The following is a 26,276-nucleotide window of genomic DNA, read 5'->3' as shown; positions in this document are numbered from 1 at the left end:
CGGCTCGTAGTTTTTCCGGCCGGATCGCGTTCGATGCCCTTCCGACCCGGATCGGAATCCGCCCCTAAATGTTTGAACTGAGTCATGCAAATGGAGAGTCAACACAAATATGTTTTATGGGGGCATATATATTTAATTACATGGGGCCTGATTGCTAGTATAGGTGCTATGTACCACACCTAATAAATAACGATACCACGGAGTAAGTTGCTTATAGGGTGCAATAAATAGCACCTATTGCAAGTTTCTGAGGCATAACATGTGGATTTTTGTGTTTAGAACACCAAAATCTGAATGATATAGTAAACAACAAATGCTTTTCCCTTGTTACATTTCACCAGGTTTGACCAGCCAAAATTGAACTAAGGCTGAGTTATTTAACGCATCCAATAATGATCAGATACGTTAAATAACACTCAACTAGTAATTCCAAAATCTGCACAAACAGGGATTTGGTCAGGGGTTGGAAAATAAAGACCTTCTTGTAATCAGGCCCTAAGGGGGTCATTACATGTCCGTCCGCCATCATATCGGATTTGGGACATCCGCCAAGGAGGCAGTCTACCTACCATCCGAATTATGATGCGGCCGCCACCATGGCAGTCGCATTACCTATATTTTGTATTGTGGTGGGGATGCAGTCAGCAGCCCCCGCCGCAATACAAAAAATAGGGTACAGGCATATCCCTGCACTAAGTGGTGCCTGCCACATTGTGCAGAGTTATATAGGGGGGCAGCATAGGTGCCCCCCAGGGCACTTGTCCCTGCTCCAGGGATTAAGGGGAGCCCACTACGGCGGTCGGATTGAATCTGGTCATCTGGACTGTGGCAGTCGGTCTTTCCGACCACCATGCTTCCCTCCTGCCATCATAATATGGCGGGGGGAAACTGCATTGCGATGGCGGAGGAAACGCCACTGACTGCATGTCGGTGGCGGTCCCTCCGCCATCATAATGAGGCCCTAAATTTCATATATTAAGCCAGGTGTAATCCATGTTTAGACAGAAGGGGGTAGAATAGAGCAGTATTGGCTTACTTTTTTTCTATTTTTCGAATTTAGCTTGTGATTTTTTCCACTTGGTATTTTGACTTTATTACTGTTAGAAATGGGGTTTCTGATTGGCTTGGGTATACACCTAAGCAGGCAGAACCCACCACTCTAGTCAGGGAAAGGGAGTTACACACCCAAGATAACCCTTGCTAACCCCCTTGGTAGCTTGGCAAAGCAGTCAGAGCAGTCAGGCTTATCCCAGAGGCAATGTGTAAAGCATTTGGGGAACACACACACACACCAGTGACACAATAAATACACCACAAAAAAAACTCCACACATTATTATATAAAAATGTGTTTCTTTATTGCATATAAACATGGACCATAAACACATAAACAAATAATCACTTTACCAACTAGGCAAGTGTCATAACATCACAGTTGGTGCAATAAGATAAAGACTTAAATGTTGCACAGGTCATGAAAAACACCCTCACTCTGCATACAAGGCAAATCCCGAAATAGTGCTTATTATCCTGACACTGCAAAGTGAAAAACAACATTTCGTAACATCAGGGCATGAAATGCAGCAGTTAGGTTAAGAAGAGAACATGAATTGCCACATTAGTGCAAGTACTGTGAAAAACCCATGAAGCATCATATATCACTATAAATGCATGGATCACGAAATATCATCTTCCAGTTTCACCCGTAATACATAGCCCACTAATTACCATTATGAACACATAGGGTAGATCACATACAATGAGGGGAAATACACAGATCCAGGCACTCCCACCTCTATTATAAGTTGTGCCGTAATATGAGTCCCAAAGTAGTTTACAGGAACACTTGCACATCTACTACATGGTTTACGGTAAAAAGAAAGTAGATTCAGAAGGATCTGGACTTCCGTTGAGGAAACCCAATGCCCCCAAGGTGGGTGACCAAAAGACACAGCAGCCTGTGTAGAATGGCTCGACGGCGGTATGATGACCCTGGGCATGATAATCAGGTACTCCTGTTAGGGAGATTACAGTAAAACTTCAAATCCCACACGAGACTGTTAGTATGTCGGAATAACAACCAGGTTTACCGTCTAAACTCAAAGATCCGTAGGGAGCCCCAATATGCAGAAATGCAGCCTCATGATCTTGTGGACAACGGTGACGCCTGTGTGGCCCCGCTATGACCATACATTATCAAGGTAAAGACTATAGTTGCTGTACGGGGTGAAGAGAGTGGGTGCTCATAGAGCAAGTCCACACAGTGGGTCTCTTTCTTGCCAGGTAGGGTCGGGGCACACAAGGTGCTGCTGCCGATTGGGGAGCACTCACACAAGGGAGATGAACACTACTCTCCCCGTACTCGGAACGGCAACCAGACATCCAATCACGCTTCTCTTCTTGGATGAAGATGGGTGAGGCAGTGCCGGGGGGAGCACCAGGCATCTGAGTCACTCGCCCTCTGTATCAGGAGTAAGGGGTTCCTCATGCGCTTTTGTTAGACAGCATGAAGAGCTCAACAGGCAAGGAATGAAGCGCTCAACACACGTTTATTTCGTACGTGATTAGGCGTTGTGTAGCCAGTGCTCACACTGCCGGATTGGTGCTCAGTTCAACCTTGGTCAGCCACAGGCTGACATAGCAACTAGCCCAAAACCAAGGAAAAGAGAAGGGGATCCTGATATGTCCCAACAAAACAAGGAGGGGCCATGTCAACCCTCCCTGGAGAGCAGTGGGGGCACAAGGTCAGTGATACCGTCAGGCAGGCCAGCATTTAAGAAGTGCAAAGTGGTAATTCCTCCTGCAGTCCAGCAATGGCAGGTGACAGGCCAACACAGCAAAGCGAATAGTCCAAATGGCAATCCCTACTGGCAGCCCAGCAGTCCCTGGAAATGTGAAGCATGTAGAGCCAGCAATGTTTGGTTACAATTCCCACGCAGTGTCTAAAAACACAAGGTCAGAGCCCCTGTACTTAATCTCAAAATGTCTTTGATGTGGAGGTCACTTCCCAAGAACCTTTAGAAGTGTACAACACCCCCAATCAATCCCAGCTCTGGCTCCAGACATCAGTAGGGGTAAACCAGCCTTTGTGTACGGGCAGGACCCAGCCTTTACAAATGTAAGTACGCTTCACCTCCCTCTTTCCCAGCCCAGGAAGACCATTTAGTATGCAGATGAATGCAGATGCAACCCTGTTACACCCAATCCTACCTGTGTGATGGCTGTTTGCAAAGTATGCACAAGCCAGCTGACACTCTAGCCTAGACGTGGAATTGAGTCAGACTGAAAAAGCACAAAGAGTCATAAGCACATCGAAATGCCCACTTTCTAAAAGTGAATATGGAATAGCGAGTGCACACCTTTTTATAATTACTCCGGAGACAGCAATGATAGCTTAGAGTGTTTTATTTCGCATTTTCAAATATCTTTTGCTGCCATAAAAGCTTAAGCAAAGACACGTGCTTTCAACATTCCATAGAGCCGGTGTGGTTAGAACAACCCAATGCATTTCGAACAGTTAAAGTTCTTCATCAGGGGTACTGAAAATAAACCAGAAAGAACTGCATGAAGAAACAATACAGTACATTTAATACCTATGCTGAATCGCAATACTTAAAATGACCACCCCTTTCAACCAAGAACCCCCAACTTAAATCACCTTTGATTTCGCTACAGAAACAAAAAGTGCACTGTAAAACATTTCCTCCCAAACCCACTCTCAACACGTATACCGCTCGTGTAAACTAATGTTGATACACTTAAATTAAAAATAATGATAATGGGAAACGTGCTCCCACCCATTCATAACGTCCATGTGAACAATCTCGATCCTTTTTTACCTCATCACACCGAAACCGTCAGTTATTAGTTTGCTTGTCTTCCTCTGTCATCATGGCATCAACAAATCTCCACCCATCCTAACCGAACTTTAAACCTTCTCTCACACGTTTTCCATTTCAGTGCCTTAATTGTGCTGACCCCGTGACTCACCATGAATTCTAAAGAAATAGAGTAGTGCCTAACATGCTTATAGTGCATTGCCCATGTGAACAGAGACCATGAAACCGACCGAGATAAAACACATAAAACTAAACATTTTAAAACGGGAATCAACTATAATGTAATTGAAAACGTAAACAGTCATAAAAATTACTCGTGATAACTGAATAACTGTGTAAGTCCCATTTATTTCAACAAAGGTCCATCGTATGTGATAACTTCATGAAATCCAGACTGAGTATCACTGTCAACAATCTGCCCGTGATGGTATGGCATCGTGTTTGAAAGCACGTGTCTTTGCTTAATCTTTTATGGCAGCAAAAGATATTTGAAAATGCAAAATAAAACACTCTAAGCTATCATTGCTGTCTCCGGAGTAATTATAAGAAAGATGGACTAAATATGGATTATGTTGTGGATTATCACAGATCACTTTGGATTATCTGGTTAAAATAGGTGTACTTGGTTCATTTTAAAAGGGGAGCTTCCTCTTTGTAGCAGTGCAACAGCAGGGGGCACCATGGCCACCCGTTCTGGCAATATCACTTTCTAAAAGTGTTATTTCTAAAACACTAATGAAAAATCCACCTTCACCAAGAAGCAGGATTTATCACCACTATTCCAGACATACCAAACATGGCAACACTACTCCTTTCAGATCAGAAATTACCACTGGGAATCACATCAGGGAATTCCCAATGCAAACATATGAGAAGATGAGGCTTCAGAACAGTGAGAAACCAAATATGCCACACAGTGAAGGCACATTTTTGTTTTGCCCTAACTTTTTTCCTACACAGCACTCTGCCCATAGGGAAACCTGGGGCCTACCATAGGGGTGCCCTATATGTAGTAAAAGGGGGGTTTCAGGCTAGGTGAGTAACTTTAAATGCCAAGTCAAAGTGGCAGTAAACTGTGCACGCAGGCCCTGCAGTGGCAGGCCTGAGACAGGTTTGAAAGGCTACTTCTGTGGGTGGCGCAGGCAGCGCTGCAGGCCCACTGATGCAACAACAACAGTTGATGGAAAGAATGCAGAACAAATGTCAAACATTCACCCCAGTACAGAGATCTGGGCTTAAATCCATCGTTTTTTTGCTCACCATGCCGTTCCAGTTTGAACCCAGCCATATGCAAATCAGTCTTGACCCTGTGCCTCATGGGAACAGTTCAGCCTGAACTGCCAAGCCAGGTCCTCCCTGGACCGGAAACAATCATCCTAGGACCGGTTTCGGGGTTTCACCCCTCTTCAGCCAGGATAGCTTGATTCCAGTGGCATAGAGAGCACGGGACCAACATCTGGGCATACCCTTCCCACTCGGGGTGACAAATGCAACAACAGTTGATGGACAGAATGCAGAACAATGTCATACATTACCCCAGTACAGAGATATGGGCCTAAATCCATCGTTTTTTTGCTCACCATGCCGTTCCAGTTCGAACCCAGCCATATGCAAATCAGTCTTGACCCTGTGCCTCATGGGAACAGTCCAGCCCGAACTGCCAAGCCAGGTCCTCCCTGGACTGGAAACAATCATCCTAGGACCGGTTTCGGGGTTTCACCCCTCTTCAGCCAGGATAGCTTGATTCCAGTGGCATGGAGAGCACGGGACCCATGTCTGGGCATACCCTTCCCACTCGGGTTGACAAATGCAACAACAACAGTTGTTGTTGACAGAATGCAGAACAAGGTCATACTGCACACTAGCAGCATTTCATTTACAGGCCCTGGGTATATGGGATACCACTGGACAAGGGGTTTACAAGTAAAGTAAAGTAAAGTAAATATGCCAAACAGGTGTAGACAAATCATACCATGTTTAAAAGAGAGAGCACATGCACCATAGCGCGAATAGCAGTGGTAAAGTGCCCTGAGTCCTAAAGCCAACAAAAACGGGTCACAGAAAATACAGGCGGAAGGCAAAAAGTTTGGGGATAACCCTGCAAAAAGGGCCAGGTTCAACAACTACTGTTAGCGAACACATTCTTCACACATTGCTCTAAGTTTAGCCTGTCTGCTCTGTCCAACAGCTATCCGGGTTGAGCTCTGGTTAATTTAACCCTGACAAGAGTTGTGATTCTTCCTGTAAGTGACAGTGACCATTTCTAAATAATAATCCTATTTCTTAGACTAGGGCTACCAATACGGTCTCTCAACCCTGCCACTGACATATATATGATAGTTATACATATGGTTTGAAGCCCATGTGTATGCACCATCAATATATCTCCTGAAAGGGCTCTCTTTGTCAAGAAACCATTACCAGATACTTCCTCAATCAACTGTAGGCCCACCTCTTCCATCAAACATTTGGTCTCAAATCACACTTTAAACAACTACATTTCTGCTCCTTCGTCTCCACTCCCCACAACGCCTCTGTATCGGGAGCTCTGCAGCCTCCATTGTTCCCGTGAGCACGTTAAAAAACAACAAATGAAAGGATTATATATTAATGTTTTAACCCACCTTGTACCCACTTTCAAAAACGACTGTGACAGTACACGCCTGCATTCACACGTGTGGATTAAAAATGTTTAAAGTATCTACAAATGCACTAACAAACAAACGTATTTAATATCCGGACCCATAAATCCTGTAAGTTTATGTGTCACGCGTTTTATATGTTTCCTGCGTTACTCGTCCACTCACCATGTTCTGCAAAGGCACACATTCCTGTGGTGCGAGTGGAACGAGCTCGGAGACACCACCGACGCATTCCACGTAGATCACGCTTTCAGCCGTCAAACGCACCCTGACATCATGCTGTTTTAGCACCTCGGTTTTAAGAGCGCACTTTGTTCGTCGTGGCGATGCTCTCTTTTGTTAGATCCCTTGACTACAAAGTGATTTCGGTGCATATCTCTCTCCAGCTCCTAGCGACACTTCCTGTTAAAGTTTGACCGTGTGCTAACGGTACCCAGACGCAGTTTATGTGTAATATATTCACAGTTTGGCCACTTCTCCCTTCATTAACATCTTGATCTCGAATCTAATTAAAAAATCTCTCCCAGGGGCCATATGATGAAGGTGTGCATTCGTGCCTGCGGCATAATTGCGCGCCTGTTTGCGCAACGGCACTTTTTAAAGGGCATGCATTTAACTTGGAATATCTCCGACTTAATAAATCCACTGCAGACAACAGAAGTCCGAAACTTTATCAAATATGTGTCATAATATGCGCACTCCATGCAATTACTTGCAGAAATTCTGAGTTAAAAGTACAAACACATAAAAACAGGCGCGAACGCACGGCTTCATGGTACAGGCTCTGTGGCGATATTATGCCTAGTTTCTGTGCAGTGCACATTGCACCCAGAAGGGGTGCGTTTGTTTCTCCCCTCCACCCTGACAAATGACTGCATGGGTTGCAGCCATCAGAGCTCAGAACCACAGGGCCTTAATTGTCTTGTTGTGTTTTGTAGCTCTGCTTCCAGCAGCACTTGCATTTATTCAAATATTATTCGAGTTAATGTATTTGCTGTGCATGGAAATAAAAGAAGAAAGGCAAAGACACCTTCTGCATCGGCTCAAAACAACGGTTCATGATACAGCCCCTGGTAGCCTCATTCCATAAAGTGAGCAGTGCAAGTCCTAGTGTAAGAATAGGGGCTGAATCTAAAAAAAAAATATTGTCTGCTGCTATTTCATGTCCTTGGGGGCAAGTTAAGGCAGTGCTCAGTGCAAACACATTTTACCAGCAAATTATGAAAGCAGGTTTCTGGAGGTGGTAATTTGTGACAAAAATGTTTGTGCATATTTATTGTGTGGCATTTTACTGTGGTGATGGGTTGAATTTTTAGCTGCTATTTGATAAACTATTTTCTGATTTAATTCGTATTTGCTTATTAATATAAATCTATTCCAATTGAAAAGAAATACTGTGATACACAGAAATGTTGTTCTAAACAAGGCCTCACCTAAGCCCCAGCTACATTTCTAATAATATCGTTGCTTCTTCATTAGGTTCATTCTGTGTTTATATTTCTCTTTGACGCCACATTTTTTCTAACAACATGTTGTTATCGCAGAACTGTGATGGAAGCCTTTAACCCCTTCGCTGCGAGGACTTTTCCCCCTCCTGTGCCGCGCCCTTTTTTGGCTATTTGGGTAGTGCACGCTGAGGCCCCTCTAACTTTTTGTCCACATAAGGAATCCCCGCCAAATTTGCGTCCTTTTCTTCCAACATGATGGGGATTCTAAAGGTACTCAGGGTTTGTGGATTCCCCTGGAGGGGTCACAGAAATGAGCCAAAATACAGCAACATTTTGTTTTTTGGGGGGAAAATGGGAAAAACGGGCTGCAAATGAAAGCATCTGGGTTTTCCCTGCAAATGTTATCAAAAAAAGGTTTGTGGGGCTGAAATCACAATTTTCCCAGCTTTTAGGGGATACCAGACTTTTGTCAGAAACCCAACATTGTTTACACAGTTTTGGCATTTTTCTGGGACATAGCCTATTTTTGCTATTTTTTGTGCTTTCGACCTCCTTCCAGTTAATGGTAGAAATGGGTATAAAAGCAATAATGGTTCCTGGAAAGCTATACATTTTGGAGAAGTAGACAAAATTCTGAATTCAGCAAGGGGTCATTTGTGTAGATCCATCAAGGTTTCTTTATAGAAACTAACAGGTAAATATAGGATAAATTGAAAATTTGTTGAAAAAAAAAGCCTTTTGTGTCAACGTTTTCACCTGTAACTTCTTCTAATTATGACAGCTCTTTGAAAGCAATATACCGTTACATCCGCTGGACATTACTGGTTGTGGGGATATATAGGACTTGTAGGTTCACCAAGAACCCGACGAACCCAGAGCCAAAAACTGAGCAGCAACTTGCAATGGTTTTTTATTATGTACCGGGTATATAGTAATTAATCTGTAAATATGTGTACATGGAAAAATCAGTATGAAAGACACCTATGTATTTCTGAAATGGGAACAAAATGTAGAATTTAGAAACAGTAGATATTTGCACATTTCCGAAATTGAGAATACTCATACTAGCATGAGAATTATCAGTCATTTTTTAGAATGACTTTTTTTTTACACAATGTCTTTCATTTGGAAGGCAGAAACGTGAACACACCACATTTTCACAATGCAAAATTACCCATTTTTAGCAAAGTGCCTAGCTGTAGTTTTTTAACCCGGCACCTTGGGAAACCTAGCAAACCTATACATTTTTGAAAACTAGTCACCCAGGGGAATCCAGGATGGAGTGACTTGACTGCCTCCCACCAGGTTCTGTTACCCAGAATCCCTTGCAAACCAAAAAAATTGCCAAAAAAACCACATTTCCCCAACATTTCTCAGGTGGAAAGTTCTGGAATCTGCGTGAATCCACAAATTTCCACCCACCCCGCATTCCCCAAAGTCTTCCGAGAAAAATGGTACCTCACTTGTGTGGGTCAGCCTAGTGCCCGTGACAGGAAACGGCACAAAATGTAACGTGGACACACCTCAATTTCGTAGCGAAAAATGACCCTTTTTTGGTAAAGTGCCTAGCTGTAGTTTTTGAACCATAGCTCTGCCGGCACCTAGGGAAACCTAGCAAACCTATACATTTTTGAAAACTAGATACCCAGGGAAATCCAGGATGGGGTGACTTGACTGCCTCCCACCAGGTTCTGTTACCCAGAATCCCTTGCAAACCTAAAAAATTGCCAAAATCCCCCATTTTCCCCATATTTCTGTGGTGGAAAGTTCTGGAATCTGCGTGGATCCACAAATTTCCACCCACCCAGTGTTTCCCAAGGTCTTCCGAGAAAATTGGTACCTCAGTTGTGTGGGTCAGCCTAGTGCCCGCGACAGGAAACGGCGCAAAACGCAACATGGACACACCTCAATTTCGCTGTGAAAAATGACCCTTTTTTGGAAAAGTGCCTAGCTGTAGTTTTTGAACCATAGCTCTGCCGGCACCTATGGAAACCTAGCAAACCTATAAATTTTTGAAAACTAGACACCCAGGGGAATCCAGGATGGGGTGACTTGACTGCCTCACACCAGGTTCTGTTACCCAGAATCCCTTGCAAACCTAAAAAAATTGTCCAAAACAACACATTTTCCCCACATTTCTGTGGTGGAAAGTTCTGGAATCTGCATGGATCCACAAATTTCCACCCACCCCGTGTTCCCCAAAGTTTTCTGAGAAACCTAGCTCTGCCGGCACGTAGGGAAACCTACCAAACCCACACATTTCTGAAAACTAGACACCCGGGGGATTCCAGGGAGGTATGGCTTGCGTGGATCCCCCAAAGTTTCCTTACCCAGAATGCCCTGCAAACCTCAAATGTAGCTGAAAAAATCACCTTTTTCACACATTTTTGTATGGGAAAGTTGTGGCATCACCGGGCTGACACAAATTTCCTACCACCCAGGGTTCCCCCAGGTCCCCCGATAAAAAAGGTGCCTCACTCATGTGGGAGGTCCAAGTATCAGTGACAGGCAAGGGCCTACAACGTAGTGAGGCGACATGAAAATTGCCTATCTCAAAACGACCTGGTTTTGCAAGGGGGTCACTTGGGTTTTTGGCCTGGTGCTCGGCGGCCAACTAGGGAAACCTACCAAACCCGCACATTTCTGAAAACTAGACACCCGGGGGATTCCAGGGAGGTATGGCTTGCGTGGATCCCCGAACGTTTCCTTACCCAGAATGCCCTACAAACCACAAATTTAGCTGAAAAAATCACCTTTTTCACATATTTTTGTGTGGGAGAGTTTTGGCATCACAGGGCTGACACAAATTTCCTACCACCCAGCGTTCCCCCGGGTCTCCCGATAAAAACGGTGCCTCACTCGTGTGGGAGGCCCAAGTACCCGCGACAGGCAAGGGCTCACAACGTAGTGAGGCGACATGAAAATTGCCTATCTCAAAACGACCTGGTTTTGCAAGGGGGGTCACTTGGGTTTTTGGCCCGGTGCTCGGTGGCCACCTAGGGAAACCTACCAAACCCACACATTTCTGAAAACTAGATACCCGGGGGATTCCAGGAAGGTATGGCTTGCATGGATCCCCCAACGTTTCCTTACCCAGAATGCCCTGCAAACCTCAAATTTAGCTGAAAAAATCACCTTTTTCACACATTTTTGTGTGGGAAAGTTGTGGCATCACCGGGCTGACACAAATATCCTACCACCCAGCGTTCCCCCGGGTCTCCCGATAAAAACGGTGCCTCACTCGTGTGGGAGGCCCAAGTACCCGCGACAGGCAAGGGCCCACAACGTAGTGAGGCGACATGAAAATTGCCTATCTCAAAACGACCTGGTTTTGCAAGGGGGGTCACTTGGGTTTTTGGGCCGGTGCTTGGCGGCCACCTAGGGAAACATACCAAACCCCCAGATTTCTGAAAACTAGACACCCGGAGGATTCCAGGGAGGTATGGCTTGCATGGATCCCCGAACGTTTCATTACCCAGAATACCCTGCAAACCTTAAATTTAGCAGAAAAAATCACATTTTTCACACATTTTTGTGTGGGAAAGTTGTGGCATCACCGGGCTGACACAAATTTCCTACCACCCAGCGTTCCTCTGGGTCTCCCGATAAAAACGGTGACTCACTCGTGTGGGAGGCCCAAGTACCCGCGACAGGCAAGGGCCCACAACGTAGTGAGGTGACATGAAAATTGCCTATCACAAAACGACCTGGTTTTGCAAGGGGGTCACTTGGGTTTTTGGCCTGGTGCTCGGCGGCCACCTAGGGAAACCTACCAAACCCACACATTTCTGAAAACTAGACACCCGGGGGATTCCAGGGAGGTATGGCTTGTATGGATCCCCCAACGTTTCCTTACCCAGAATGCCCTGCAAACCTCACATTTAGCTGAAAAAATCACCTTTTTGACACATTTTTGTGTGGGAAAGTTGTGGCATCACCGGGCTGACACAAATATCCTACCACCCAGCGTTCCCCCGGGTCTCCCGATAAAAACGGTGCCTCACTCGTGTGGGAGGCCCAAGTACCCGCGACAGGCAAGGGCCCACAACGTAGTGAGGCGACATGAAAATTGCCTATCTCAAAACGACCTGGTTTTGCAAGGGGGGTCACTTGGGTTTTTGGGCCGGTGCTTGGCGGCCACCTAGGGAAACATACCAAACCCCCAGATTTCTGAAAACTAGACACCCGGAGGATTCCAGGGAGGTATGGCTTGCATGGATCCCCGAACGTTTCATTACCCAGAATACCCTGCAAACCTTAAATTTAGCAGAAAAAATCACATTTTTCACACATTTTTGTGTGGGAAAGCTGTGGCATCACCGGGCTGACACAAATTTCCTACCACCCAGCGTTCCTCTGGGTCTCCCGATAAAAACGGTGACTCACTCGTGTGGGAGGCCCAAGTACCCGCGACAGGCAAGGGCCCACAACGTAGTGAGGTGACATGAAAATTGCCTATCACAAAACGACCTGGTTTTGCAAGGGGGTCACTTGGGTTTTTGGCCTGGTGCTCGGCGGCCACCTAGGGAAACCTACCAAACCTACACATTTCTGAAAACTAGACACCCAGGGGATTCCAGGGAGGTATGGGTTGCATGGATACCCCAACGTGTCCTTACCCAGAATGCCCTGTAAATCTCAATTTTAGCTGAAAACATCACCTTTTTCACACATTTTTGTGTGGGAAAGTTATGGCATCACCGGGCTTACACAAATTTCCTACCACCCAGTGCTCCCCCGGGTCTCCCGATAAAAACGGTGCCTCACTCGTGTGGGAGGCCCAAGTACCAGCGACAGGCAAGGGCCCACAACGTAGTGAGGTGACATGAAAATTGCCTATCACAAAACGATCTGGTTTTGCAAGGGGGTCACTTGGGTTTTTGGCCTGGTGCTCGGCGGCCACCTAGGGAAACCTACCAAACCCACACATTTCTGAAAACTAGACACCCGGGGGATTCCAGGGAGGTATGGCTTGTATGGATCCCCCAACGTTTCCTTACCCAGAATGCCCTGCAAACCTCAAGTTTAGCTGAAAAAATCACCTTTTTCACATATTTTTGTGTGGGAAAGTTGTGGCATCACTGGGCTGACACAAATTTCCTACCACCCAGCGTTCTCCTGGGTCTCCCAATAAAAACGGTGCCTCACTCATGTGGGAGGCCCAAGTACCAGCGACAGGCAAGGGCCCACAACGTAGTGAGGCGACATGAAAATTGCCTATCACAAAACGACTTGGTTTTGCAAGGGGGTCACTTGGGTTTCTGGCCTGGTGCTCGGCGGCCACCTAGGGAAACCTACCAAACCCACACATTTCTGAAAACTAGACACCCGGGGGATTCCAGGGAGGTATGGCTTGCATGGATCCCCCAACGTTTCCTTACCCAGAATGCCCTGCAAACCTCAAATTTAGCTGAAATAATCACCTTTTTCACACATTTTTGTGTGGGAAAGTTGTGGCATCACTGGGCTGACACAAATTTCCTACCACCCAGCGTTCCCCCGGGTCTCCTGATAAAAACGGTGCCTCACTCGTGTGGGAGGCCCAAGTACCCGCGACAGACAAGGGTCCAAAACGTAGTGCGCCTCAACAGGCAAGGTTCCTAAACGTAGTGCGCCTGACTGATTCTTAGGTCTACACTAGGCCTTGGCTAAATTTCCGTCCCGCTCGCGGAAATTGCGATAATTTGACATTTTCGCGTTCTGCGGAGTGCGCGAAAATGTCAAAATTTCCGCATTCCGCAGCTTAGCGATAATTTGTGTCTTGCTCGCGCTGTAAAATAATACATTCTCGCGCGCGCGCGATTGCCTTACCTGAATCCCCGCATTCGCCGACAAGTTTTCCCGATACGGTCGCGTTCTCCACGAGATGTTGGATTGTTGGTAGCCATTTGCTCTGTCTCACGACAGTTCGCGCCCGCAGTAACGTCATGCGTCGCGCGATCACGTCTTTCTTCTCATGATCATGCCCCGCTAGAAGATTGAAAACAAGATGGCTAAGTTGGCGAGCCGCGACCACGCAGAAGATACCGCGAACGGGCGGGTAAAAAACTTCTGCATCTTCGCGATATTTCCGCGTGTTTGCGGAGATTTTTAAAATTTGCGCGATAATTTGCGAAAGCTGCTTTCGCAAATTCCGCCCACCCCTAGTCTACACACACATCCACTCACTCACCCGTACAGTCACTCATACTTACGATCATTCAGTACAGGACTATCATATGCACTCATACACCTATATAGACACTCACACAATGCCACTCATCCATAGAGGTACTCACACACCTAGTCAGTCATGCAACTAATTAATCACACTCCCATTTACTCACCTATACAGGTATAAACACACCAGCTCACTTACTCATACAAATACTAGCACATTCTTACGCTCTTATACAATCACTGATACAAGCACACACTCATCCATACAGCCACTCTCCTAATCACACTCTCTCATTTATAACCAGTTATATACTCTAACACATATATAATAACTTTCACATATGTAGTTACTCACACATGTACCACTGAGATATACATTTACATTCACTAACACACCCACACTCACACTCACCCACCCATACAGTCCATCACAGATGCAGTCTTGAAACCATGCACCCAGTGAATCACCCACTCACACATCTATGCACAGTCACACACACCCCACACACACAAACACTCAGACACCCATACAGATACTAAAACAACCAAACAATAACTCATATAGACACTCATATAGCTATTCACAAACCCATTCAGCCGCTTACACACTAACAGACAGACGGATAGAGACATTCACACAGTTTAGTCACTAACCCCTGCATTCAGTAAGATACATTTAATCACTCACTTAAACAGTCAGTCACGCACCTCCTAAATCCTCCATTCAGACACTTATACACCCACTCATTCTTCAATACGCCTTTCTCTATATATATTAAACATATTTAAACTTTACAGAAACACACAGTCACTGGATGATGTCATCAGTGATGTCATCAGTGATGTCATTTGAGATGTCATCAGTGATGTCATCAGTGATGTCACTGACCATGTCATGAGTGATGTAATATGTGACGTTATCAGCAGTGCATTGCGGGGGCGCAAGTTATAGTTAGCTGAACTAACTATAACGGGGGAATTTCAATGGTTTTGTATGAGTGAAATGTCCAACTAACTATAACGCCCCTGAAACCTATGGTTTTTTCAGTGAATTTCTAAGGTTTATTAAATGCTAATTTCTAACTATAACGTGCCTGAAACCTATTGTTTTTCAAGTGAATTTCAACGGTTTTTAAAATGCTAATTTCTAACTATAATGTATCTGAAACCTATGGTTTTTTTAAGTAAATTTCAAAGGTTTTTTAAATGCTAATTTTTAAATATAATATTTTTTTTTTTTACTGAATATGTAGACTTTTTAACTGTTAATTTGTAAATTTAATATTTATTAAACAATGTTATATACTTTTCTCGAAATTGCAATTTTGAAAAAAAATATTTTTTGAAGTGCAATATTTTATAATTATTTTGTTTTATTTTTTTAATTTAATATAATTATGTAATGTTCTTTTTTTTTACAAATTATATTTATTTTTTTCAAATTTTTTTGGGGTTCGCTCACCCAAAGGGCACCTAACACGGCTGATGCACGTATCCTATCCGCCTTTTTGGAAAAGTCGAGAAGGATCCGCGTATGGTGTGCGACGGGTGCGTGGCTTCCATTTATGTCATATACGTATGGTGCACGATTGCTATTCATGCGTGACTCTTTCTCCCGCATATCCGCGAGACATGTGCATTCTGGTACGCGACGCTTACGCGGTGGCGGGCACCACGTGATGTCATATACGTGTTAGGGTGCGCTGTGTGCGCGATTGCCATAAAAGATTTCATATTCAAAAATTATATGCACGTGTCTTTAATGTACATATTAAGGCAAGAGATTACCTAAACTATTCATAAAAATAATATATTTCTACTTGTAATAAGCTTATATTGTTGTTGAATATGTTTTCGCGAAGTTGCGTCGGGTGCGTTCTCCGTGCTCGCTGGGTGCGCGATTCCCATGTGACCTCAAAAAAAAGGATTTGATTGGATCATAACATTTTCCACTGTAACTATTAAAGGACCCCACCCATTTTAATCATTCTTCTTGGAGCATCTTCAGAGAAACATCTCTTCTCCAACTTGAACCTGTTTGTTTTTTTTTGGTGTTTTTTGAGAACTGTGAACAAAAATGGCATCTGGAGAGCAGCAGCAGGTGCAACTATCTTCAGAAGAACTGTTGGAGGAAGATGCACCCAAAAAGAGACCAGAATCTGTAGTCTGGAAGTTCTTCACTTTTCCTGAAGGTGAACAAAAAGTTAATGCAACAAAAGTGACATGGAAGACTTGCGGGAGGGTCCTCTCAAGAGGATCTAACAAAAAGAATTCATGCGGCACTGCCAGCATGTACAAACATTTGTGTACCATACATCCTCACAATCTTGCGCGGGAGGAAATGAGGAGAGCTGCAGAAAATCCAGCACCAGCAGTTGCAAGCACCTCTGGAGCCTCACAACCTACACCTGCTATGGACATAAGTGCGGAATTTGCCTTTTTGGAGCAGCACTGTGTGAAGTACAAAAAAATCATCTGCTATGGCAAGCAGTTGGGGGATGCTGTTTGTGCTGCCCAACGCAACCACCGCTGTTAATGTTGCTGTTGATTTTGGAATGATAACTAATTCCAAAAGTTACCTGTTTACTTTCTTCCTCTTTTGGTCAGTTTTTAAAAAAACACCAAAAAAAATGCAAAATTGTTCAAAAAATACAAAAAAATACAAAAGAAAAAAGAAGAAACACAAGTTCTTGACAGAACTACCATATCTGGTTAAAAAAAAGAAAAATAATTGCATGGTAATGTCTGAAAGTTTGCTTGAATATCTGTGTAGAGCATGATTGACTGCAAGAAAGTATTAGTAGTGTATGGTGAATTTATAAGTGCTTAGGTGCTGGCGGAGTGATAGGATAAGAAGATAGTGGTGGATGGTTGATTGAGGAAATGGATGGGAGTGACAGGTGGATTGCTAGGCTGCATGGGTACTAACTGGGTGTTTGCAATAGTGTATCAATAGTATGTATGTGGTTACAGCTCTCTATGTGTACTGCACAGAATATTGTACCTGTGCTTGTGGCTCGGCCATTCCGTAAGTACATGAGTAGTAACTGGAATGATTACAGGGGTGCAAAGAGAGTGCATGGTGAATTTATAAGCACTTAGGTATTAGGAAAGTGATAGGATAAGTATATAGTGCTGGATGGGTGATTGGAGAAGTGCATGGGACTGACAGGAGGATTCCTAGCCTGCATGGGTACTAACTGGGTGTTTGCAAGAGTGTATCAATAGTATGTATGTAAATGTAAATTTGATACTTGTATAGTGCACTACTCACCCGCAAGGGTCTCAAGGCGCTTGTACGAATACCGCTGTGGAACCCATCCTGGCTTTTCCCTGTGAGGCGTCCACTCCTGGGCACCCCCAAGGTGGAGGCCAGGCATCCTTAGCATTGTGGGGGCTGTTGTGGAGATTAAGCAAGCTATTGCCCAGAGTTGCAGAGTGGGACTCCATGATTGGAATAGGCACCGAGGCGAGAATTATCAGGTCCGTGGAATTTATGAGCCCAAGACCCGCCGAGGCGAGGAATTGAACAATGGTCCCGGGCTAGACCTCTGCATCAGGGTCTGCCGCTCTAATCATTGAGCCACACTTCTCCACATTGAGCCACACTTCTCCACTGTGGTTACAGGCCTGTATGTATACTGCACAGAATATTGTACCTGTACTTGTGTTAGTGGCTCGGCCATTCCATAAGTACATGAGTAGTAACTGGAATGATGACAGTGGTACAAACAGAGTGCATGGTGAATTTATAAGTGCTTAGGTATTAGGAAAGTGATAGGATAAGTATATAGTGCTGGATGGGTGATTAGAGAAGTGCATGGGACTGACAGGTGGATTGCTAGGCTGCATGGGTACTAACTGGGTGTTTGCAAGAGTGTATCAATAGTATGTATGTGATTACAGCTCTGTATGTATACTGCACAGAATATTGTACCTGTACTTGTGTTAGTGGCTCGGCCATTCCATAAGTACATGAGTAGTAAGTGGAATGATTACAGTGGTGCAAACAGAGTGCACGGTGAATTTATAAGTGATTATGTATTGGCGGAGGTATAGGGTAAGTAGATAGTGCTGGATGGGTGATTGGAGAAGTGCATGGGACTGACAGGTGGAACGCTAGGCTGCATGGGTACTAACTGGGTGTTGGAAAGAGTGTATCAATAGTATGTATGTGGTTACAGGTCTGTATGTATACTGCACTGAATATTTTACCTGTACTTATGTTAGTGGCTCGGCCATTCCATAGGTACCTGAGTAGTAACTGGAATGATTACAGTGGTGCAAACACAGTGCATGGTGAAGTTATAAGTGCTTAGGTATTGACGGAGTGAAGTAGATAGTGCTGGATGTGTGATTAGAGAAGTGTATGGGACTGACAGGAGGATTCCTATGGAGCATGGGAAGTAACATAGTATCTACAAGACTGTTCCTATAGTATGTATGTGGTTAGAGATGTGCATGCATAGTACATAGAATGTAGTATGTATATTTTTCTTGGCTAGGACACTTCATAAGTACATCACTAGTAAATGGAACGATTACAGTGATGCAAACACACTGCATGGTGATTTTATAAGTGCTTAGGTATTGGCGGAGTGATAGGATAAATAGATAGTGCTGGATGGGTGATTGGAGAAGTGCATGGGACAGACTGGAAGATTCCTAGGTTGCATGGGTAGTACCTTAGTAAGTAGCTGGTTAGAGGTTTATATAGATAGTGCACAGCTAAATGTAGTAGTGCATGGATAGTGTTTGCATTACTTAATCTTACCTTTACAGTAATAGATATCAAAATATTCTAAACATTTTTATAATTTACATTTTTTAAAATTTCGAACTTTAGACTTAGGATCTGTGAAAGAGAAGAAAAATACAGTTAAATTATATAATATTATAATTTTATAAACACAACATAATTAAATCATAATATAAATTATTTTGTTTGCTTTTTTGCTGTTCTCAGAATATATTGAATTTCACTATAAATAGTGATTTAAATGTTACTCATCACATAACAGTGGGCAAAAAAAAACAATCAAGAAGATTGTTTAAAATAAACCAAATCTGTGTCAAAAATATTTTCAACATAATCAACTATCTCTGCACATTGCATAAAAATAACATCCTCAATAACATAGCATATATGTATAATGGTTTATTGGATTTTTTCATTAAACACATTTAAATGTGGTTTGAACAATGATTTACCTTGGGAAAACGCTAATATTTAAATAACATACACCCTTATGATTCTTCTTTATTTAAAAGTTGATATTAACATCCACAATACGTATTGTCAGTAAGACAACATAAATATAAACTTGTTATTTTTGTTGTCTAAATATAGTACAGATGTATAGAAGTAATAGATTACAACACAGTATTCCCTAAATAAAATATAGAAATAATAGCCTTTCCCTTATAAATACACAGAAATATCACTTGTCACAATGATAGCTTTTCTCATCAGTTATTAATATTTTAACCTATGCTCTACCCTTAAGAAAATGATTCTTTTAAACAATTAGTTGTCACATAAAGAAAGATCGTATATTAACAAGTGCTTCGTAATTAATTTTGATCTGAAATTATTCACATGATAGTTAAAATCCTTGTTATATTTTTTATTATTTGTATAATAACAAAGTGAAGTCGAATCTGCATTTGCCCATGTATTTATAATAATATGCGCGGACACATGCATCTCATGATTATTCTTCAAACAAAGCCAGTCACGTAGCGGTCTAGTGTTTTTTCAGCAGATTAATAGTAACAACGCAAAGTTGAACTGCACATGCCCACGTATATGTAAGACTATACAGACGCATTACGCTTAACACATGACTTGAGAGACCAATTAGAGGTCCCTATTTAACAAGGAACACATAACACTTCCGGGTTGACTGAGCGATATTCGCGCCAGCACGAACCCGGGATTCTTATATGCCAGAAGTTAAGAACTCCACAGGTATGGACTAAAGAAACCCAATATCACACAGTTTCTTGACTGCTATGTGAGAATATATATTTCATTAGCTTTTTATTCATATTTTATTTATTAGATAAATACTTTTAACATACCCGATATGAAGACTCCAATAGTAGCGCCACCGAACATACGTATTGACACTTACTCTCTATGTTTAAGGTAAGCCTCATTAAAGCGCCATTTAATTATTTCTGAAATAGCTAGCTGAATTTTAACCAGAACAGAGCAATTATTAGACAAACTACAATAGCCACGATAGCCCAAAATACCCTATTAAATATATTTCAATATATATGGAGCAATTTTACAGACAAGTTAGGGTGATAGAAAGACTCCATTGTTATCTTCGTACTATGCTAAGTCTCCCATAGTCAACATTTTTTAGATTTTAAATACAGAACATTCGATTGAGAAGTTACTTCCTTCAGATCATCTTTTATTAGCATCAACGCTCTTCCGCTAAAAGTAAGTTACCGTCATCACAGAAATCAATTATAGAATAGATTATAGAGTACTACAAGATAACTCCTTTTTCATGAAGATTATTTCCAACATTTTCAGAGTGAGATTGTTCCTCAATATCCTGGGGTCATCCACATTTTATTTGACCCAAGCTTCATATATTCCCAATACAAGTAAGCATCAAAATATGTTTATATATATCCTTTTATCGTCACATCAGTGACTTTTAAAGAAATAGAGACAGACAATGGCAACATTATGGGAATCTGGTCTATTCTATCTTTTCACTATTCACTTAGATTTCCACTTACTCTGATCTTCTTTATCTGTTTTTTCTCTTTTGTTTCTCTTTAATTTTTAAAAATAACATTTTAATTAAATGCTGTTATTTGTTATTGTATATTTAACAGCCATTAGCAGACTGTAACACAGCCTTATATTGATAATACAAAGCACAAGAATGTAAGTATCACAAGAATGAGTTCTAAATGTCCCTTTTTTAATCCATTTTTAGGATTATTGGTGGCAATTCCTGACGAAGGCACTCACTGAGCCGAAATGCGCGTCAAAGAATTTATCTCTGCCACTCATTGTTGAAGAATTTGTCTCTGCCACTTATTGTTTTTAATTATTACAGACATTTTGTGCAATATGAATTAAATAATGTTAAGAATTTGATGTAATTTTTTATATATTTGGTTTCTGATTAAATATTATTGCTTTTTAGAAACTCATTTATTGAACTCATTTCTTGTACAATATTGTATTTATGTGAATTTAGGTTGCCTGGGAACTATACTTTTCATTGTGTTTTTGCCCTGTCCCAGGAACTACATTGTTCTACAGGGGGTCCTTGATATTCACATGTATCATTACAATATGTCCATCCTTTATTACATTTTAAATAGACAGTGTAATGTCCAGACGTTGTAGAAGGACCATTGTGGAAAATAATTGCTACTGCTACAAAAGTTCTTCCTGATATTGATAGTTGACTTGCTGCAACATTTTTAATTAAAGTTTTCAATTTTCTTCTATCAGCTGTACAACGTTGTATCATAAAAATGATATGTTGTCAACATTTTTGTATAAGTAGTGTTGATAACATTTCTGATTTGCTTTGGCTACACTCCATGTTTTGATTTGCTGCTTTAACTAATTTGTTGAAAGACACTGTTTTACAGTCTGATATTGTTAAATATATGAATCTTTCAGTGTCTATGTTAGTGGTAGAAGTAAACCTACAATTTTCACATTCATGTTCCCATTTATAATGAAGTCCAAATAGATTTTCAATTTGTAATCCTTATCTTCTAATACTGCAAGCATATACATTAGAAATTCCTCAGCATCTTGTTGCACATTCTGTGTAAATTGCGTAGAACCAGAACATATATCCAGAAGATTCCGAATATCAGAAACACTTTGGATTTTACTTTTATCAGTTCTCAATTTTTCAAAAATAGAATGCAACAAGTAACAAAACCTTTTTTCTCGATTCTCCATAATTTGCTGTTGCAGATTTTCTAAAAAAAAAAACAACATTTACCACTACATTAGCATAGCAGTTGTTACCTTAACTATTTTCTAACTGATATCCGACAATCTCTTCAATAGTGGCCTTTTTCTTTTTGCTTGGAATCTCAACACTATCTTGATTTTTTTTTCTTCTCCTTAACTTCACTACAGATATTCTCATACCTTATTTTTCGACCTACTACACACTTTTCATATAGAGGATATTCACCTAAATTGGGAGCATATAGTCTCCTCAACAGGTTATACTCTCTTACACAATTTACATCTGCACTAATCTTTCTCTCATCAAAATCAATCAAATGCAATCCAGATAAAGTTCTGACTCGGGACAAAGCAACATATGCCTTACCCTCTTTAAATATGGTACTTCCAATGTTTACCAAAGCACTGTCTACACTTAAGCCTTGAGATTTATGAATAGTCACCACATATTCCAAAGAAAGAGGAAACTGTTTTCTACGAACATACTTATTTGATAATTAATTGATAATTAACAAAATCAACAACTTTTCCCATTGCTCCATTTACTAAACCTTTTTCCACATCCAAATTACTCCGTAAAATAACGCGACAGTTTACACATTCATATAAATTCTTTTCTAAACCAGCAGTTTTAGAAATAGATTTTTCTAAAGAATCCAATTTTGTTTTCAATTTTTCCGTCAAAATAATAGTAATTCCTTCATGCTTTATTTTATCAATGGCTTCCATTTTTATTATTTGTTCATTTTCCAGCTTTAAAAGTTCTTCATTGAATGTAGAACACTCTCGCAGTGTTGGCATTAGGCAGATTATAGATTTATTTTCTGCAATTTTTTTGTATATTTTTGCAGGAACTATATTTTCATTTGGAAACAAGTTGGTAAGTAGCCGACTTTGCAAAGCTTGTTTGCCATGCTCTGTCAATACTCCAATTCTTATATCTTGAAAAATGGTTCCATAATCTTCATCACTTGCTTGTCGCATATTTTTAATGAGTTCTTTGTATTCAAAATATGACCAAATGTTAAAGTTTCCAACACTTCCCAAAGACTTTCAGGTGTCTTCATGCACAAGTGTTTTAAATACTAGTTGCCCTTTTACAGGAGTAAGATGCATTAGCTCACCAAAAACTATCACATGTTTTCCTCCAAATAAGACATCGTATTCTGTTTTTTAAATTTGCTGCATTCTTAAATGCACAAAGGCAAGCATTAAGTTTGAGACCATGCTCCCCTCATCAATTATCAGAAGTTTCATTTTCTTTAGCACTCTTGAAACTTCATAACAAGCTTCTCCAGATAGCTTGTGATATTCCAATTTATTTTCATGTTCTACAGGTAGCATTAGTAAACGATGGAATGTAATTCCTTTAACCCCTTTGCTGCCAGGCCTTTCCCCCCTCCTCTGCCAAGCCTTTTTTTGGCTATTTGGGGTAGTGCGCGATGAGGCCCCTGTAACTTTTTGACCACATAAGGTATCCACGCCAAATTTGCGACCTTTTCTTCCAACATCATGGGGATTCTAAAGGTACTCAGGGTTTGTGGATTCCCCTGGAGGGGTCACAGATATGAGCCAAAATACAGCAAAATTTTGTTTTTTTTCGGAAAGATTAGAAAAATGGGCTGCAAATGAAAGCATCTGGGTTTTTCCCTGAACATGTTATCAAAAAAGGATTTGTGGGGTTGAAATCACCATTTTCCCAGATTTTCGGGGATACCAGACTTTTGTCAGAAACCCAACATTTTTTACACAGTTTTGGCATTTTTCTGGGACATAGCCTATTTTTGCTATTTTTTGTGCTTTTGACCTCCTTCCAGTTAATGGTAGAAATGGGTACAAAAGCAATAATGGATCCTGGAAAGCTATACATTTTAGAGAAGTAGACAAAATTCTGAATTCAGCAAGGGGTCATTTGTGTAGATCCATCAAGGTTTCTTTATAGAAACTAACAGTTAAATATAGGATAAATTGAAAATTAGTTGAAAAAAACAGCCTTTTGTGTCAACATTTTCACCTGTAACTTCTTCTAATTATGACAGCTCTTTGAAAGCAATATACCAATACATCCGCTGGACATTACTGGTTGTGGGGATATATAGGACTTGTAGGTTCACCAAGAACCCGACGAACCCAGAGCCAAAAACTGAGCAGCAACTTGCAATGGATTTTTATTATGTACCGGGTATATAGTAATTATTCTGTAAAATGTGTACATGGAAAAATCAGTATGAAAGACACCTATGTATTTCTGAAATGGGAACAAAATATAGAGTTTAGAAACAGTAGATATTTGCACATTTCTGAAATTGGGAATACTCATACTAGCATGAGAATTATCAGTCATTTTTTAGAATGACTTCTTTTTTACACAATATCTTTCATTTGGAAGGCAAAAATGCATCGAAAGTCAATAGATAATAACAGTTCCTTTACAAATCTGAATTACCCTAAGTCTCCCGATAAAAATGGTACCTCACTTGTGTGGGTAGGCATAGTGCCCGCGACAGGAAACGGCGCAAAACGCAACGTGGTCACAACTCAATATCGCAGTGAAACATTACCCTTTTTTGGCAAAGTGCCTAGCTCTGGTTTTTGAACCCTAGCTCTGCGGGCACCTTGGGAAAACTAGCAAACCTATACATTTTTGAAAACTAGACACCAAGGGGAATCCAGGATGGGGTGACTTGACTGCCTCCCACTAGGGTCTGTTACCCAGAATCCCTTGCAAACCTAAAAAATTGTCAAAAAAACCACATTTTCCCCACATTTCTGTGGTGGAAAGTTCCGGAATCTGCGTGGATCCACAAATTTCCACACACCCCGCATTCCACAAAGTCTTACGAGAAAAACGGTACCTCACTTGTGTTGGTCGGCTTAGTGCCCGCGACAGGAAACGGCGCAAAACGCAACGTGGTCACACCTCAATTTCGCAGTGAAAAATGACCCTTTTTTGGCAAAATGTCTAGCTGTAGTTTTTGAACCCTAGCTCTGCGGGCACCTAGGGAAACCTAGCAAACCTATACATTTTTGAAAACTAGACACCCGGGGGAATCCAGGATGGGGTGACTTGACTGCCTCCCACCAGGGTCTGTTACCCAGAATCCCTTGCAAACCTAAAAAATTGTCAAACAAAAAAACATTTTCCCCACATTTCTGTGGTGGAAAGTTCCGGAATCTGTGTGGATCCACAAATTTCTACTCACCCCGCGTTCCCCAAAGTCTTACGAGAAAAACGGTACCTCACTTGGGTGGGTCGGCCTAGTGCCCGCGACAGGAAATGGCGCAAAACGCAATGTGGTCACACCTCAATTTCGCAGTGAAAAATGACCCTTTTTTGGCAAAATGTGTAGCTGTAGTTTTTGAACCCTAGCTCTGCGGGCACCTTGGGAAACCTAGCAAACCTACACATTTTTTAAAACTAGACACCCCGGGAATCCAGGATGGGGTGACTTGACTGCCTCCCACCAGGGTCTGTTACCCAGAATCCCTTGCAAACCTAAAAAATTGTTAAAAAAAACACATTTTTCCCACATTTCTGTCGTGGAAAGTTCCGGAATCTGCGTGGATCCACAAATTTCCACCCACCCCGCGTTCCCCAAAGTCTTACGAGAAAAACGGTACCTCACTTGTTTGGGTCGGCCTAGTGACCGCGACAGGAAACGGCGCAAAACGCAACGTGGTCTCACCTCAATTTCGCAGTGAAAAATGACCCTTTTTTGGAAAAATGTCTAGCTGTAGTTTTGAACTCTAGCTCTGTGGGCACCTTGGGAAACCTACCCAACCCATACATTTCTGAAAACTAGACTCCCGGGGGCTTCCAGGGAGATATGGCTTGCGTGGATCCCCCAACGTTTCCATACCCAGAAACCCCTGCAAACCTCAATTTTAGCTGAAAAAAATCACATTTTTCACACATTTTTGTGTGGGAAAATTGTGGCATCATTGGCTCACTCAAATTTCCCACTCCCCAGTGTTCCCCCGGGTCTCCCGGTAAAAATGGTGCCTCACTTGTGTGGGAGGCCCAAGTACCCGCGACAGGCAAGGGCCCAAAAGGTAGTGAGGCGACATCAAAATTGGCAATAATTAAATGGAGAAAAAACTGAACCAATGACTCGCATCTCGTGAGCTGTAAAGCCACGGCAAGGCACCAACCGCTTTACAGGCCATTCACACACCTTTCATACGTGATACACACAAGACCATTCACACCACCA

The sequence above is a fragment of the Triturus cristatus genome, chromosome 5_1, assembly GCF_964204655.1.
Source record: "Triturus cristatus chromosome 5_1, aTriCri1.1, whole genome shotgun sequence".
Taxonomy (NCBI): Eukaryota; Metazoa; Chordata; class Amphibia; order Caudata; family Salamandridae; genus Triturus; species Triturus cristatus.
The sequence above is the reverse complement of the archived record's forward strand: the minus strand, read 5'-3'. Positions refer to the sequence as shown.